This window comes from Pelodiscus sinensis, chromosome 6 (assembly GCF_049634645.1).
Source record: "Pelodiscus sinensis isolate JC-2024 chromosome 6, ASM4963464v1, whole genome shotgun sequence".
In the NCBI taxonomy this organism is placed as follows: Eukaryota; Metazoa; Chordata; order Testudines; family Trionychidae; genus Pelodiscus; species Pelodiscus sinensis.
This window is the reverse complement of record NC_134716.1, coordinates 19,367,882-19,387,084: the sequence shown is the minus strand read 5'-3', so window position 1 is coordinate 19,387,084 and position 19,203 is coordinate 19,367,882. Positions and strand designations below refer to the sequence as shown.

General features: G+C 43.0%; 1 protein-coding gene across 2 annotated transcripts in view; it reads right to left on the bottom strand.

Annotated features, from left to right (window-relative positions):
* Positions 1-19,203, bottom strand: part of SLC24A2 (solute carrier family 24 member 2) — a 182,000-nt gene that overhangs the window by 65,657 nt on the left and 97,140 nt on the right. The gene's annotated exons all lie outside the window — the stretch shown is intronic.

Here is a 19,203-nt window from a genome sequence, read left to right as displayed (position 1 = left end):
GAACCTGAACCTCCCTGCCTATGTGCTGGGCAGCAGCTGTTCCATGTGGTTCTGCTCCAACACAGGGAGGGAGAGGGTGGTGGTGAGGAGGTTTCATTTGCTGCCCCTGCCTTCAGCAAAATTTCTCAGCTCCTATTGGCAGGAAACTAGCTAATGGGAGTTGGGAGATTTTGCTAGGGGGCAAGGACAGCACACAAAGCTTTCTCCTCCCTACCCAGACTGCATAGCAATTGCAGTGGCTGCTGTGTAGTAAGGGTGCTGGAATAAGATCCTCCGGAAAAGGGCTTTTTTTCCGGAGGATTGGGGCCAGTGTAGACACTCTTTTCCGGCTTTTCTAAAAGCCGGAAAAAAGCGGCGGACATTTTTATTTAAATGCCGCGGGGGATATTTAAATCCCCCGCGGATTTCCCTATTACGACTCGTGAAATTAACATGCCCCTTCCGGAAAAGGGGCCAATGTAGACGTAGCCAATAGGTTGTTGATATTAGTGCCTGAAGTTATCAAATAATATACTATATTTTTTAGAGAGTTTGTTTGATTAAGACCTACAAAACTAGGGGTGGGGAACCTCAGGCCTTGGGGGCCGAATGCAGCCCCTGGTTTGCCTGGATCCGGCCCCTGAGGTTCATGGCACTCCCCAGCACTAGGGAGCCCACACATGCCTTTTTCCAAAAGAGCTCTTTCAGAAAAAGGCTTTTTCCTCGTAGAAAGAAGTTTACTGCTGTTGCAAAAACCCCTGTGTTTTTGACTTTCTGTTGAAAGAACGCAATTGCAGTGTGGACGTAAGTGTAGTTTTTCCGGAAAAACTCTGCAGTGTAGACATACCCTGAGTGGGTGGCCCCTGACCCAAAAAAGTTTCCCCACCTTTGTCCTAAATGGTAAGAGCTAAGACCTGAAAAAATTCAGCATACAGCTTCCTGTAATCATAACTTAAAGAAACGTAAGGTATGGTTGTTCCAGGAAAATGAAATATGCCTGGAATGGCATTGCTTCTTATAAAACCAAAAAGAAAAGAGACAGAAATACCAAATCAAGTATAGTTCTCAAAATTGACATAATTGAGCCAATGTTGAAAGAGACTGAACGAAGATGAACTAGAAAAAATAGGAAGAACTTGGAATAGGACTGCATCACAATAAACCTTATAGAAAAGAGATAAAACAGAAAAATTGTGAGTAGTGCTCTGTTTTGGCACAGCTAAATCAATGCTTAAGATTTGAAAATTAGAAGAAAATGTTACTGGAAACCAAACTGAATATAGCCCTTCTTTTGTTGAAACATAGCAAACGATAAGATTTTAGTAAAAAATTACTAAAAATATTAAACAGAAAAATTTTAACAATCCTTTTTTTAATCCAAAATAAAAGTAAACTTCATAAAAATAACTATGCATTTTTGAAAAGTACAATCATTTTTAAAAAGCATGTACATTTTCCTCTTCTCCTCCCCCCAAATAAAAAAGACTTATTTCTGTTAAGTACTCAACTAATGCTGGGTAAATTGCCTAATTAAAAATGTTTGTTTTTAAATCTACTGTATCTACAGAACATTTAATTGCAGCATTGCATCTAAGACAGAAATACAGGCAGTCCCTGGGTTACGTACAAGATAGGAACTGTAGGTTTGTTCTTAAGTTGAATTTGTATGTAAGTCGGAACTGGTACATATTGTAGGGGAAACTCTAGCCAAACATTTCTCCAGAGCTCAGTTTTATTCTCCCACACCTCACTTCTCTCAGTCCTTTATTCTCAAGCTGAGGTGTCTGCTGAGAAAAGCCGCTCCGCGTCTCCCTGGTCTGCTGGGGAGAAGCAGCTAGTGCGGGGTTGCCTCACCCCGTTTGTAAGTAGGGATCCGATGTAAGTCGGATCCATGTAACCCGGGGACTGCCTGTAACCATATAATTACCGTCAATTAGAGTAATAATTTTGAATAACATAACTAATTGTTCAATGCCAGATTCCATGAAATTATGTTTGAAAGATTATTTTTTGGATGCATTGGTAATGTGCATAATGCCAGGTGATGCATTGCTGCCTAGTATAAGTGGCAATAATATTTAACATTTCTGGTATCTGAGTCTTTGGCTGTCAAATCCTTGGGCGAAATTCACATCAACTTTTGTGGTAAATTGGCCTACATGGAATTATGAGGCATTGTGATGTGGTGGCATAGGATATGCCTGTTGGTAGGATTAGAATTCTGCCAGTAATTTTCAGTTTTCATAATTCAATTATTTGTCTCGTATGTAACATGGGTATTTTATCTCTCCGATTCATACATTATCTGTCAGTGAAATTTGTGAAATTTCACAACCAGATTTGTGAAAACACCCTTCAGTGTGGTAGGGTGTTTTGCTTTGTTTTTGTCTGATTTTTAAAATCCTGTTGTCTGTGGATAATGTTAATTTGTAGCTGATTACTAATACCAACTGTAAACTAATGGATAAAATATTTCATCCTATAACTAGCTAAGCTGAAAGACACTGAAAGACTGATGAACATATGCGTATATTTAACTACTCACAGGATTTCTTTGAAGGGACTACTCCTATGAGTAATATAAAGCATATGCATAAGTGTAGAATTGACATGATAGGTAAACATATGCACTTACAACACACAGAACCATATAATATAGAGATAGAAGGGACATCAAGGGCTCATCTAGACTGCATTCTTCTCTCGAAAGAGGAATGCAAGTGAAGCAGATCAAAAATTCAAATGAAGCATGGATTTGCAAATCTCATGCTTCATTTGCATAATTGCGTAAGAGTGCTTTTTCAAAAAAGGGTTTTTCAAAAAAAAAAAAAACCCTCAGTCTAGATGGGGTTCTTAAAAAAAAACAAAAAAACTCCTGATTTTTTCAGTAGGGGTTCTTTCGAAAAAGGTTTTTTTTTCTCTCAAAAGAACCCCATCTAGACTGCGGTTTTTTTTCCAAAAAACCCTTTTTTGAAAAAGCGCTTATGCAAATGAAGGACGAGATTTGCAAATCTGCACTTCATTTGAATTTTCTATCTGCTTCATTTGCATTCCCCTTTCAAGAGAGGAATGCAGTCTAGATGAGCCCCAAGAGATCACCATCCCCCTTCCCTAAACAACCTGTTGCTGAAGCAGGACTAAGTGTACTTAGCTCATCCCTGACAGGATTTGTCTAACCTGTTCTCAAAAATGTGCAATGGCAGGGATTTTGCATTTTCCCTTGGCAACCTATTCCCATACCCATCAATCCAAAAAATATTAAGAAAAACATTCTAACTAACTTAAATCTCCCTTGCTGTACATTAAGACAATTACTTCTTATCCTAGCTTCAGTGGACACAGAGAACAATTGACCACTATTCTCTTTATAACATCTCTTGGAATATTTGAAGATAATCATCAGGTGACCCCCTCAGTTTTCTTTTCTGTAGGTTAAACATAACCAATTTTTTCAATCGTTTCTTATAGGTCAAGTTTTCTAAACTTTTTATCATTTTTGTTGCTTGTCTCTGGACTGTCTTCAGCACAAGTCATGTTCTTGTCTATCATCTCTGTTGAAGGAAAAGGCCCAGGTAGTGACCATTGAATTGTGGAGGTAAATGCATGATTGCACAGGTGGTGTCTTTGGATTCGTTGACTATGGGATTTTGTTCCAGGAACCAGGATTGCTAGAAAGAGATGGGATCCATAATGAGGGGAGGGAAGAACATCTTTGCAGGCAGGCTGGATAATTTAGTGGCTAATCTGAGTTCTCCAATGTCTGGTGATCAAAGCTCTGAGGTACCTGAAGAGGTGGGATACCGGGAGGAAACACAAGGAGGAAGGTGCAACAGGGGTAGCCTCTTGATTCATTCTGAGAAAGTAGAGCAATCAGTGAGTTATCGTAGGGGCCTGTACATCAACACAAGAAGCCTGAAACAAACAGGAAGAACTGGAAGTTCTGGCACAAACAAGAAACAATGATGGGATTAGAATAACAGAGACTTGGTGGGGTAACTCACATGACTGGACCATTGTCATGGATGGTATAAACTGTTCACGAAGGACAAGTGTGGGAGAAAAGTGGAAGAGTTTAATTGTATGTATGGGTATGTCTACACTACAACAGGGGCTTTTGTACAAAAAGAAAATGTCCACACTGTTTGTTTTCATGCAAAAACCCCAGTGCAAAAACGGATTGGCAAAAAATATGCAAATGAGATCACGACTCCTGCAATGAGTCCCTCAGTAGCATATTTTTTTACAAGAAAACTTGTAGTGTAGACGTAGCCTAGCTGTTTTTTTTTTTTTAAAGAAAGTGTGTAATTGTATTTCGATTAACTGTGTATTTGGAGGTGACTGTAAAGAAGTAGAGCACTATTATATTATTTATGGATTGGTAATCAAGATTTGTGCAATCATAATAGTCAATTTCTCCTTGGTTATATTTTGAGCTGGATGAACCATACAGTCTTTCTATTTTGAGGATATTTTCTCATTTAAATCCTTAGTATAATTTTTTATTTTTTAACACTTTATGGAGTCTCCTTTGCTTTTTATTTATGTCTCCTAAAAGAAGGAAGATGATCAGAGAGTGAGGAGTGATAGAAAAATCCAGATCATGATTATAAAGGGGATTAGGTTTTCTCTCTCTTCACAATCCCCTCTGCAGTCTTTGCTAGCCATTACTGCTTTTGAGGTAATTGAATTAGGTGATCAGAGATCTACTATCTAACACACGGTAATAGAGACCACTTCAAAGTTTTTACTAGGCACAATTCTAGCAGCTATTCAATCTAAATTTGAATCAAAATTGGATTTGGTCTCATAAAAGATGCTAGGTTTAGAACAAAAAAAACCAATGTTGAAAAAATGCTAAAGATCCAGCAGAAAAGGTTAACAGAGCACAAGTGCAAAATGATAGTTGTAAACCTCTAGCAGGGATTTACTAAAAGATAATCATTTTGTACATTGAAAAATAGAGGTAATGAAAAAGTCAATATATTCTACTAATAAAAGGATAATAGACATTATGGAATGTAAAGGGGAAAAAGTTATTTTGAAGGAATTTCTTGTTTGTTGGATTATATACCAAATGATCTCACTCCCCATCTTTTACATATTCTATAAATATCTTAAATCTTTCATCATTTGTTCATTGTCCATTTCATCTGTCCAAGATGGCAAATCACAATGACTCTGATGTTGATGTATGACTGAACTTTATTAGGACCACAGCATGCAGAAGAAAAGGGAACAATTTTTTTAAACAAAAAGTTCTTTTTTTAAAATATTTGCTTAAGTACTAAAAACCAAAAAACAAATTTATTATAACAGATCCCTAAATTCTTGTTCGACTGTCAAGCTTTTATGATGGTTCTTGCAAAACTTGGACTTTTCTATTGTTTTTGGACAGTGTCTAGCACAACGTGGGGCACTGGCCAATGACTGAAATTCAAAGGTGCAATTGCAATAAAACTAATAAATAGTAAATTGTAAAGTACAGCTTTTTTGCACTGACGATGTAAATGCCATTTTATCAAAACATTAAGCGCAAGGCAGTCAATTAGGGCCAGGCAAAGTCCTAAAAGAGGGGCTTCAGTACAGAGGGAGGTCAGTCTCTCTCCAGCATGGTCTGAGCAGTGCTGGGGAAGTGCAGGAGGAGCTAGGAAGCTCTAGCATGGCCAACTTTCAGGCTGAGGCCTTGTTGTATGGGCTTGAGGAGATACTAGATAGGGATGTGAATGACTAGTCGACTATCCCATCAGCAAATGCTTATTAGATAGCTGACACACTAGTTGACTAGTCACCCTCTCCCCTTGCTGCCTCTATCAGAAGGAGGCAGCAAGGGGTGGGGGATGTATAGAAGGTGCTTCAAAGCAGCAGCAGCGCGTAGAACCCAGAGTCAGCTGGGGACTCCCCCGCTGACTCCGGGCTCCATGCAGAGCTGCTACTTTGAAATGCCACATGGAGCCTGATGCAGGGCTCCCCATGGCATTTCGAAGTGGCAGCACCACATGGAGCCGGGGATCAGCTGGGACTCTGACTCTGGGCTCCATGTGGCACTGCTGCTTTGGAACACCACAGGGAGCACGGACCAGTGGGGGACTGCTTGAATCCCCTGTTGGCCCTGTGCTCCACGCAGTACTTTTGCCTTTAAAGTGTAGCAACAATCCTGGCATTATTGCTACACTTCAAAGGTGGAGGCGTCCTTATTGACTAATTGTCTAGTTGATGCAAATAGCAACGACTATTTGATTAGCCAATTACACTAAATTTAGCATCTCTAGTACTATGGCGTATCTCCCACTCGTGCTTCTGGTGAAAACAGCAGCTGAGATGGTCCGCTGTGACATTTTGCTCACCTGGGAGATATACCAGGGATATGAGTATTTGATGGAGTATGCACTATCTCCATAGGACCACTGACTCTTTGCATAATTGTCGGTTTATGTAGAACATGCATGCTATGTTGTCTGTATATACCCTGATTGCTCTCCCCTGAATTAAAGGGAGAAAGTGTTCACATACCCTTTTTACCACTCTTAACTTGAGCACACTGATGTGCATGCTTGTCTCATTGGTGGGCCATCTGCCCTGGATCGTATGGTCTTGCATACGGGCTCCCTAGCCCTCTAGATAGGAGTCGGTGGTGATGGTAACTGGATAGTATTGGTCTGTGGAATGGCACACCTGAGCATAGGTTGTCATGCTGCAGCCACCACGAGAGGGACTGTCTGACCTTGTTTGTAGGGCTGAGAATTTTGTGCAGTGAATGCATATGTGGGAGGAAGCAAGTATGCAACCGGGCTTGAAGGATTCTCATGTGTAAACTTGCATGAGGTACAACATAAGTGGTTGCTGACATGTGCCTTAGTAATTGACAGGCATTGTTTAGCCGACACTGTGGGGTTGGTATGAAGGAGCTTGGCAGTGCTGCTAGAGCGTGGAATCTAGGAAGAGGTAGATGTGCTTGGATGCAGTCAAGTGTGGCTCCTATAAACTCGAGTTCTTGAGATGGGATCAGATTGGACTTCTGCATGTTTATCTGTAGTTCCAGTTCTGTAAACAGTCTGATTGTGGCCTCTGTGGATTGTTTTGCCTGCCTTTGCATTCAGGCTACTATGAGACAATCGTTCAAGTATGGGTAGGTTAATATGCCTGGTTTTCTTAAATGAGCTACCACCACAGCAAGAATTTTGGAAAAAACCCTGGGGGTCACTGAGAGGCTGAACGGTAGCACTTGATATTGGTAATGTTGAATGTTCAGTATGAATCTGAGAAATTTCTTGTGGAAAGGTCATATTGAAATATGAACGTATGCATCCTGAAGGTCGAGGGACGACATCCAGTTTCCTCTTTCTAATGCTGGAATTATCTTTGCCAGCATCACTACTGTGAATCATTGACTTTTTAAGAACTTGTCCAGCTTTCATAAATCCAATGTGAGCCTCCATCCCCGGACTTTTTGGGTGTGAGGAAGTATCTCAAATAAAATCCCTTTCCCCTGTGATGCTCTGGTACGATTTCTCTTGCCTCCCCCCCCCCCCCCCCCGTAACAGATTTTTTACTTCTTGTTGTAACAGAGGCTCGTGAGAAGGGTCCCTGAAGAGGGATCGGGAAAGGGAATGGATAGGTGGAAATCTTGTGAATGGGAGGGCTAGGGCCTTGCTTAGGGCCTCTAGGGCCAACTTGTCAGTTATCGTGGCCCAGGTTTTGTAGAAAGGCTGCAGGCTAAATCTGTAATTTCTGGCATGAGGAAACAATGTTGAACCCCTGACCAGAGGCTCAAAACATCTGCTTTCCATTGAGGCATTGTCTGCTAGTCCTGTGGTTGACTCTGCTGTCTCTGACGGTGCCTCTGGTCATAAGGTCTCTGGGATGGATAAGATGTTCCTCTACCCCTGAGTGTGCATAGGCAATTAACCTTTTTCTTCTGCTGAGTATCATACATACCGAGGGTTTTCAGGGTCACCCTTGAGTCTTTTAAAGAGTGTAATGATGTATCTGTGTTGTCCATGAAAAGTTTTTGGCCTTCAAAGGGCAGATCTTTAACTGTACTTTGTACTTCCCTAGGTATCTTGGCTCGATCCAGGATCATGTCATTAACCAGCAATGCTATTTTACCAGAAGGGGAGGCTTGAAGAATATCCATTACCTTGTGATGTATATCTGGGACCTCAACCAATTAGATGTCTAATCAGTCTGCAACCATATTGTACAGGTCCTGGAATGACCTGAAATCATTGTCCATGGTAGTCAGGGGTGGCATAATAGACTTGTCAGGTGAACATGACAAGATGTGTGAAGGAGGCTCTGTGTCTTTGCCCTGGGTTTCACTGAGGTCCTCAATCTTCTCCTGCATATCCTCTGTTGTGGGTGGTGGAGGAAATTGTGGGGCCACTTGTGGTTGTGGCCTGACAGGTGGAGATAGTTACACCTTTGCTGGACCCCACCCTGGCTATGGCTGCGGGAGAGGAATGGGAGAAGCCATGGTAAAGGTTTCCACAACTGAGTCTAGAGAACCTGTGGCTGGGTCAGTGCCACTGTCTTCAGTGAGGAATGGCATGGAGAAAATGGCATGTCTTGCTCATCCTCAGAATCGCTGGTAAAGCGCGGTACCGAGCTAGCCCAAGTGGCTAGTCTACTAGGACCCCTTGATGATGGTGTTTTTTTGGTATTGAAAAGAGGCACCCCCATTATCGATGATACCACCAGGTCTTCCTGCGTCATCAGTGGTCTTGATGGCAGGAAGACCGGTACCGCTGATCCCGAAGGCTGGGTGCACTGCGGTACCGTGTCATCCTGTCTCTTGGAAATTGGCAGTGCCAGAGGACTCCCGGTACTGAAAGATAGTACCGACTTCGCAGGTTCAGATGCAGTGGGCTCTGGGCGCCCTTTTGCTATCAGTTGGGAAGGTGTGATGGGTGTCAATCTCATCGGTACTGAGGGTTTTGGTACCAATGGCGCAAATGAGGTCTTCTTGTGCTTAGACACAGAGACTACAGGGCGTACCTCCTTAGATGAACTTGCCCCTTGGGGTTTTTCCTTGGAAGACTTCCCCAGTACCTGCACGTCCCTTGAAGCTATTGCCCTAAATGAAGAGGGCTTATACTGTGGGGATGTTCTCTTCATAGGCCTATCGGCTGGAGGCCAAGAGTGCTTCCTCTTTGCAGTCTTTGTGGAGGGTTCATCACTTGGTGCTGTGCCCTGGTCTGACACCACCATTGGAGAGGTGCAGGACAGTGATGTAGTGGACAGCTGTTCCGACGCCGGCCTCTCGGTTTCCATAGACAGGAGCTTGAGTTGGAGCTCTCTTGCCTTAAGTGACCCAGTAGAAAGCTTTTTACAGTGATGACAGGATTTGGATGAGTGCTCCTTGCCCAGGCATCTAATGCACCGGGCATGCCCATCCTATATTGGGATGGACATCCTGCAGATCAGGTATCTCTTAAAGCCTTGTGAACCGGGCATGTTTAACACTAAGTCTATGCTAACCAACAATGAAGAAGAAAAGAATTTAAAAAACCCCTAACTAAAAACTAACTAACAATAGGGGAGAACCGTGAATACTACCTAAGCACTTAATGCTATATTATTCTAGCAACTTTAAATCTATCTAAAGAATCATGGAGCGCTGCTCTGTTCCGACTGAACCAGGAGCGGTGGACACCATGTGCACACCAGCATGTTTGCTGCCACGCGAGCGGTGCCACGCATGCGCACCAACACCTTGGGGAGTACTGCTGCCAAAAAGTTCTGATGAGAAGCACAGGAGCACCGAAACACCTAGAGTTGAGCGCCCATAAGGTTACTCCTTGAAGAAGAGCCAGAGGTATGACATTCAGAAGAGAAAAATTCAGTAAAGGGCATAGAGTCTCATGGTGTTTTCTAGAGACCAACTGGTGCACATTTTACTGAGGTTTTCTTTTTCCATGTGGAGCTGATTAGAAATAATAAATAACTGTTACCCTTTAGAACATGTCTGGATTATTTAAGTTGCATCTGATGATGAACAATTGTGTATCATTTGAATTTAGCCTGCCACCAAAATTCCATTATGTGCCTCTTTGTTTCTGTTATTAGACTCCTGGACAGAGCAAAAGTTTAAAAAGGTAGCATTTCTTATAAGGAATTACAGATGAGAGGTTGGGATTTATATTCTTCATTAGTCTGACAAAGCCAAATCTTGATGGACATTCAGGCCCCTTACTCTCTCAGAGTAACTATGAGCCACCCAAAATGAGTCTATGAATGGTCAGGTGGGCATAATATGAAACAACTTCTCAGCCATGGAGCTGCCATTCATCCATTCAATGGATAGATCCTGCTAAAGCAAAGATGAGCTTCCCACCACTCGGACAAGCTGTCCAGAGGTTTCAGCCCCAAGTTTCCCCTGTAGATGTCATACAGAAGATACTGCAGACTTGGAGTTACACAAACAGGAGCCGCCTATAAAGGGAGATGAGAGCTTCAAGGAATGTCTAGTCCCCAAAATGTTCTCTGGTGAAAGTGGTGGGGACAGTGTTGGAGGAGTCTGTAGTCCTGTCTATACTCTGAACCCTGTTGTTTGTTGGGCTGTTTCCTGCCTTTCAGAATCGTCAGCTGGCCCTCAAGAAGGCACCACTTGGTCATTCCCCTTTTCCCCGGCTGTCACTTAGCTGGAACTAAAAGGGGAGGAATTTCCTCATGAAAATGTCACTCCCCGGCAACTCCCTTTCAATATATACCATGGGGAGAACAGAGTCCCGGATTCCAACCCCATGGAGAGAAGCGGTTGCTGATAGCATGCCGGCTGTTGGAAAGAAAGACCTCCACTCTTTTACCATAGGACTACATGAAATAGTGCTCTATAGATGTGAAACTTGGCAGGCTGCAGAGTTTTGGCAAGTCTCTGTAAACGCTGAGTGTGCATCAATCAGGATTTACCCAAGAGATTTTTAAATGGTTAAAATGTTGACTATAGGTCTGATCCTGTGAGTTGCTGGACATCTCAAGGGGTCCAGTTCAAAAGGTAGCTACAATGGAATCAATTCAGAAAGGAGAGGTAAAAGGGCAAAGGTTAAGAGCACAAAATAAATCATTCCATATGATCTTTTCTTTGGCTCATGGAGGCAATTTTAAATACACAGTTTTAATGGTAGAGGTTATTCTCTTGGGTTTTATTAAATATAACATCTGAACTTTTTCATGTTAAATAAAAATGGTGGGCAGGCTCGCTCTTACTGAAAGATCCACACTTACAGAAATATCCTATAGAATTTAGTAGGGATGAAACTAATAAGGTTTACTGAACTCATAAAGCATGCCATGGGATTTAATAGAGGATGATATCCCTTCCAAAGAATTTTAAAACTACTGTATAGCATATACTAGAGAATTATATCTTTGTTATAGAATTCTATAGGTTAGTTTAAACATTCTATAGAAATATAACATGCTCTTTTAAATCCTATGGGATTTTTTTCATACAGCCTAGTGCCTTTATCTAATTTTCTGGAGGAAAGATCAACAATCCTATTTTTTTTCAATTGAAATTCCAAGACCCCAGCTTCCCACTGTTAAATTGGTGAAGGGTCAGAATTTAAAATACATAACGTTACCTTAGCATGAGATTTGTATTTCTAAATACAAAATGTGAAAGGTAAAATAGATAGAGGCACAATGAAATGCACTTTTGTATACAAGTAGTCCCCGAGTTATCCGCAGTTATGAACGGGGCTTTTCTCGCCCCGAAGGACGCGAGCGGCAGGAGGCCCAGATGCGCCGCGGTCCTGCCACCCGCGTCCTCCGGGGCGAGAAAAGCTGCTCTGCGTCTCTCTGGTCTGCTGGGGGGGAGGCGCAGCTAGTGCGCCTCCCCCCCAGCAGACCAGGCTTTTCCACTGATGACGCCTGGGGTAGAGCAGCTGGGGCGCTTCCGGGTTGGTCCCGCAGCACCGCTTCTCAGTGCTACTGGACCAACCCGGCAGCACCCCAGCTGCTCTGCCTCAGGCGTTCCCAAGTCAGCCGCTGCTGAAACTGACCAGCGGCTGACTACAGGAAGCCCGAGGCAGAGTTGCACTGCCCCAGGCTTCCTGGAATCAGCTGCTGATCAGTTTCAGCAGCAGCTGACTTGGGGACACCTGGGGTAGAGCAGCTGGGGTGCTGCAGGGTTGGTCCCCGCAGCGCTGAGGTGCGGTGCTGCGGGGACCTACCCGGCAGCGCCCCAGCTGCTCTGTCCCAGGTGTCCAAATTCAGCCGCTGTTGAAACTGATCAGCGGCTGATTCCAGGAAGCCCAGGGCAGAGCAACTCTGCCTCGGGCTTCCTGTAGTCAGCCGCTGGTCAGTTTCAGCAGTGGCTGAAACTGGACGCCAGTTCCGACTTACATACAAATTCAACTTAAGAACAAACCTACAGTCCCTATCTTGTACGTAACCCGGGGACTGCCTGTATTAAAAATATGAAGTCATTTCAGGGAGGCATTAAAAAGTGATATGGAAGTTTTTTTATTTCCAAACATAAAAAAAACCCCAAAACATGTTTCTGAGAATAATGACTAAGCCATGGTAGTTTTGTGTTCAAAAGATTAAGATAACCCACCTGTGAAGCACTTATATGCTACAATGATGGGCACAATAGGAACCTCTAAAATAGGTAGATATGATAGAAAGCTTGAGCTGCATAATCACTGTTATCATTTCACAGCAGTATTTGAACATGAAAGAAACTGTAGAGACTGGTGAGAGGATAACACACAGGTGAAGAGGAGGGATGGAATATTCACAGACCTGTAAGTTGCCCTAATCCAAAGTTCATTAAAATCAACAGGAATCTTTCCACTGACTTCAATGGCCTTTGGATCAGGACCTAATTATACATGAGTCAGTACTCTGAGTCTGATTCTGCAGCCCCTGCTGTCATTTATAATACTGACACAAGTAGTTCATCTGACTTCAACAGGACTATGGAGTGAGAAAGGGTTGCAAGATCAGCACTTAAGCAGTAACGAATTTGGCAGAGGACATTTCCTGGAGATTAAAGACTGACTGGGAATAGTTGAGGGCCTGAAGCACAGCCAGTCATTAATCTTAATCCCCAGGAAATGTCCTGCTGCAAGGTCATTATTACTGTAATAAGATAAAAATGGGAAAAATACAATGCCACATTGATTTTGTTTTAGTGATACAATTTCAATTACTAGACAAAGATCATTTCTAGCTAAGAAAGTTCTGTATTCTTGCTGGTCAGAGTGGCTAAATTGACAGTAGTGAACATCTACACATTAGCCAAAATTTTCAAAAGCAGAAGCCTAAATTAGGTTTTTAAATCCATATGTGGAAACCTGATTGATTTTCAAAATGTAGGGCACTCAAAAGCTCCCAATGACCTGAATAATTGTTTTATTAATTATTATTATTATTGCTGCTGCTGCTACTGCTACTCCCATGTGTGTTAAGCACTTTACAAAACAAAGAACTGGACAAAACTCTTATCCCCATAAACTTTACAATCTAGGATTCAGAAACGACACACACAAAGGTGAGAACAAACAGGAGGGAAATGGGGAAGAAGAGGGCAGATTCACATCAATAGAACCATGCAGTGGTGACTAATAATTCATATACATTTTGTGGTGAGTAAAAATGTACTTAACATAATTGTAATTAATTGTTTTCTCCAAAGAAGAAATGAAGTTTTAGGAGGCTTTTGAATAGGTAATAGTGGTGGCTTGACAAGTAAATTATTCAAGAGTGAATACTATTCACCATTTTCCCTTATCTACATTAGGTGCCAAATATTAGATCATATAGATCAAGGTAACTTTTTTCACTTAGCAGATGAACTCCATGGGTGTATTCAGAACTATATCTGCTGATTTTAGTGGCAAAAATAAGAGTTGCCTTCTTTTTCACTTTTGGTAGTCTTACCAAGCCACCAGAAGACTGGGAGAATGAGCAGGATTCTTATTTGGAACATCTATGTTCTACACATTGTTTACTGAATTACAAGTATAGAATTTTTACTGCTGATATTGACATATAAGCTAGAAAAAAATAAAATAAAACCATGACTAGATTTTCCAATCCCAGAGCATCAATGTTGTAGAAGGTTTAGTAAAGATCTACAGAACTCATCATGAGTCTGCTTTACAAACCTCTTGGAATGAAGATACAAAGCCCTGCAATTGAATTATCACTCCAAAGAAGTTTTATCATAAAATTGGTTAGCTTTAGCAATGGAATATGAAATCAGATAGTTATTTTCACATGCTTTTCTTAGACACAGGCTAACACAGTCATTATTATATTTATGGGCAAATCAGGGTTAAAATCCTTGTCCTATTGAAATCAATGGGAGTTTGATATTTTCACATGCAGATAGTCATGACAATGTCTAACTAGTGATCTATACATTCAATTATTAAATTAGCATGGTCTGTCACAGTAATTACACATGCAAATGTAGTCATCAGTTCACAGACATATTAGCATGTGCAAGTAGGTTTCTACTTTTAAAAAAATTTGTCCAATATGTCTCTATTAAATGAAACAAAAAGGTGACTAGACTTTCTAAAAACCCAGTTAGAAGCCAAGCCAAGAGCCTATTACCATTTGTAAAGAAAAATCATGCCAGGATAGACATGAAGGCATGGAGAACAACATGAGAAAGATGACAGAAATGGTAGAATACTGAAGGAAGCTTCCTTGGATATAATAGAAGATTAATACAATAATCACTAAGCAACACTGTATTACAGAGCATTGAATAAATAGTTATTTTACTAATGTACATTAGCTTGTATATATGGCCAAACATTACAGAGTTATTTTCTATAGTAATTATATCATCTGATATTGAAAAGAATCGAGCTCTACAGCTCCCAAATTAGAACACAGATTTAGAAAGCTCTTCTTCTAAGACCATTCTTATGAGATAATCCTAAGTTTTTCTTTGATTTGTGACTAGGCCCAAGTATCTCTACATTGAATTTCTGTATGCTCTAATGCATGATGTGATCTGAATAGTTAAACGACAATGTGAGGTAGCACAGATGCAGCTAGGGCCCTGCAGACTTCTCTTTAAGGATAGAAGAGAAAAATGGAGAGGTTGTGTGTGGGGGAAAGTTTACAAACTGAGGTAGAAGATACATCAAGCTTCTGGAAAATGGAAGGCCTCCTTCCAGGGGTGTGGAGATGTGACCTAGGGTTGCCCACCCTTCTGCTTTCATCTGGAGTCTCCTAGAATCACACACTAACTTCTGAGGGCTACTTCAGCCAAACTGGGAGATTTTGAGTGCTAAAAGTCCAGCACGGCAGCAGAGGCTCCCTCACCTTCCCTGACTCCGTACCACTCCTGGGAGGACAGCGTGTGTCTGTGCACTGCCCCCTCCTTGAGTGCTGGCTCTGCAGCTCCCATTGGCCAGGAACTGCAGTCAGTAGGAGATGTGGGAGCGGGGCCTGTAGGCAGTAGCACACAAAGACCCCCTGGCTGCACTTATGTGCCACTGTGAGAGAGCTGGCTGTTTTTAAGAGCTGCCCAAGATAAGAGCCGCCCTCACCTCTTCCCACTCCCAACCCCTACCCCAGCCTACACTTGTCATACAAACTCCCTTCCACAGCCAACCTGACTCCCTCCTGCACCCCAATACCCTGCCCCAACCTAGTGACCACAACCTGCACCCTAACATCCTCCTAGAGCCTGTACCCCATGCTCGCACCTTGCATCCAATCCTACGCCCCAGCCCAGAGAATACATCCAGGCTCCCTCCCAGAGCCCAGCCCCCATCTCTCCTTGCATCCAAACTCCTGCCAAGGGTCCGACTTCCACCCCTCTTGCACCCAAACTTCGTCCTAGAGCCTGCACTCCACAATCCCTGTCATATACCAACCTTCTGGTCCAGCCTGGTGAAAATGAGTGAGGGTGGGGGGAGAGCAAGAGATGGAGGAAGGGGGTGGAGTGAATGGGGATCCAGTGCCTCAGAGAAATGACAGGACAGGGGCACAGCCTCAAAGAGGAGGCAGGAGAGGCAGGAGTAGCTCTTTGAGTTTGTGCAATTAGGCAGTAAGCAACCCTAATAGGACCTGAGTTGGGAAAGGAGTTACAGTACTGAGAATATCTGTTTGCTTTGATATTAATAGATTCATATCTATCCTCTTGGATGGTTATTCAGATGAAGAATGAAAAGTGAATTCCCCCAGCATGTTTCCTATGAGCCAGTTTACTAGGCATGATAATAGACTGGGCACAGTCTGTGACAGACTCTATGCTACTTAAAAGGGTAGGCATTGGCAGTTACATAACGAAGTGTCTATTAAACTCAGAAGTGCAGCCTTCTCAACGGTATCAATCGGGAGAACCACAGGCTCTCTGTCAGACTGAAAGCAGTGGAGGCTGCTTTCAGGTGGATAGGATCATGAATTTTTGTCCTCAGTGTCCTTGTGGTAATGGTATAATGGTAACAAACATGAAAACTATATTTTTTGCAGAATTAAACCAAAAAGGATTAGGATTTTTACTATAAATCTTTCTATATGAGATATTCTGAGTGAGGTGTGAATAACACAGGAGCTAAAAATATGACACTTTAATTTTGCATAATGAGTGTTAACTTGCATGTCTGGAGACTGAAATGGAAAAGAAGATTTATTGCTTCAGAGAAATGCAGACCTAGATTTTGTTGGGTTTTTTTTATTGTGTGAAAAATTATTGCAATTTAAAGACCTATCTAGTCAAATCTGATTTCTTGGTATGAACTCTAAAGATCAAGCATATTAAGATGCTACATATATTTTATAATCACTCAATTTTTGGAAGTGACAAGGCCTTTCAATATTCATAGGGTATGTCTACACTACAGCGCTAATTCGAACTAACGCATCCAGACTAAAAAACTAGTTCGAATTAGCATTTTGCTAATTCGAACTAGCATGTCCACACAGAGTGGACCCTGAACCGGGGTTAAGGATGGCCGGAAGCAGTGCTGGCAGGGCATCAGAGGAGGACTTAGAGCGTGGAGATGCTGTCTCAGGCTAGCCGAGGGCTGTGCTTAAAGGGACCCGACCCCCACCCCGGACAGACAGTTCTCAGGGATGCCCCGCTTGCAAAGCAGTCCTGGCTTGGATTGCCCGGAGTACCCACACTGGGCACATCACAGCACTCGGACATCAGACCGGCTGCACTTGCCGCGGGCTGCCATCTGGGGAGAGGGGGCAATTGGGGGGCTGCAGGAGAGGTTCCACCCCCAGAAGCCCGCAGAGCCAGCCCAGTCCTCCTCATCGGGGGCTCGTACCCCATTCCTCCGTCACCTCCTTCCACTTACCCCTCCCTAGCCCCCCTTCCTGATGTACAAGATAAAGGACAATTGTGTTCAAAAATAGAATCTCTCTTTATTGAACAAAACTGGGGGAGACTGGGAAAAGGAGGTGGGAGAGGGGAAGAGAGAGGGTGGGAGAGGGGAGGGCAACTACAATGATGAGGGGTTTGGAACAGGTCCCATATGAAGAGAGGCTAAAGAGACTGGGACTTTTCAGCTTAGAAAAGAGGAGATGGAGGGGGGATATGATAGAGGTCTATAAAAGCACGAGTGGGGTGGAGAGGGTGCATACAGAAAAGTTCTTCATTAGTTCCCATAATAGAAGGACTAGAGGACACCAAAGGAAAGGAATGGGTAGCAGGCTTCAAACTAATAACAGAAAGTTCTTCTTCACAAAGCAAAGAGTCAACTCCACTTCTTCACAAAGCAAAGTGGAACTCCTTGCTGCAGGAGGCTGTGAAGGCTAGAACTAGAACAGTTTAAAGAGAAGTGAGATCAATTCATGGAGGTTGGGTCCATGGAGTGGTCTTAGCCAGGGGGTAGGAGTGGTGTCCCTGCCCGAAGTTTGTGGAAGGCTGGAGAGGGATGGCACGAGACAAATGGCTTGGTCACTGTCTTTGGTCCATCCCCTCCAGGGTCCCTAGGGTTGGCCGCTGTCGGCAGACAGGCTACTGGGCTAGATGGACCTTTCTAGTACAGCCATTCTAAGCTCAGGGCTCAGGGTCGGGGGTCTCAGTGGACCACCTTGATTTTCATGCAAACCTGCTCCTGGATGGCCAGGCTGGCAGCTCTCCTGCCCTAGACGGCCGCTTTCCTGTGCCTAGTGTGGAGGTCATAGACGAGGTCCACGATGTCTGCACTGGACCAGGTGGGTGCCCGCCTCTTGCGGTCCTGGGCAAGCTCCCGGGAGCCGCCAGCCTCGTCCCGGGAAGAGAGGGAGGGCTGGGGGGCATCGGGTGGCTGGCTCGTGCCAGGTGCAGGGTCTGCTGGCTGGGTGCTGGCAGGCTTGCACCTGGCACGGGCATCGTAGCCAGCCTGTGCCCCTTTAAGGGGTCCGGGGCTGGGAGGGGGGCAATAGAGTTTCCCTGGTGTTGGCCAGAGTGGCCACCAGGGAAAGCTGGGGAGGTCTAGCCTCCCACTAGTTCGAATTAAGGGGCTACACACCCCTTAATTTGAACTAGTAAGTTCGAACTAGGCTTAGTCCTCGTGGAATGAGGTTTAGCTAGTTCGAATTAAGTTCGAACTAGCGGAGCGCTAGTGTAGCGCCTATCAAAGTTAATTCGAACTAACGTCCGTTAGTTCGAATTAACTTTGTAGTGTAGACATACCCTTAGAGATTTAGGGCCAGTTGAGCCCTTCACATCTTTTAGGAAGAATTATAACTTTGAAAAAAATAGATGATTGAAGATGACATATCTTACTTCAGCAGGGACAAGTAATGTAATCACAATACCCAGTACACAAATAAATACCTGGGTTTGGATATTTAGAAATCCACTTGAAAGGCATGGTTGACAAAGTAATACTGCACTTTTGATAATATCAGCAAGAGTGTGAGAAAGAAAGAAAGAAAGAAAGAAAGAAAGAAAGAAAGAAAGAAAGAAAGAAAGAAAGAAAGAAAGAAAGAAAGAAAGAAAGAAAGAAAGAAAGAAAGAAAGAAAGAAAGAAAGAAAGAAAAGGGGAGAAGAGTGTTGGAGATCAATGATGGCTCTTAGTTGATTGTGGATAATCACATTCTATCTGGTTTTAGCGATTATCCATCCAAAGTCAAGATTGCAATGTGTCAATGTTGTCTACATTCCATATTAGAAATTAGTTCCATGTTTAGCTTCCCTGTGATATACTGACATCAAAGCTAGGAAAACAAAATTGACATCCCGTACAAGGAGCAGTAAACATCTAATTTTTACATCCCTGTCCAAATGAAATTTGTTCAAGCCCCAACTAAAGA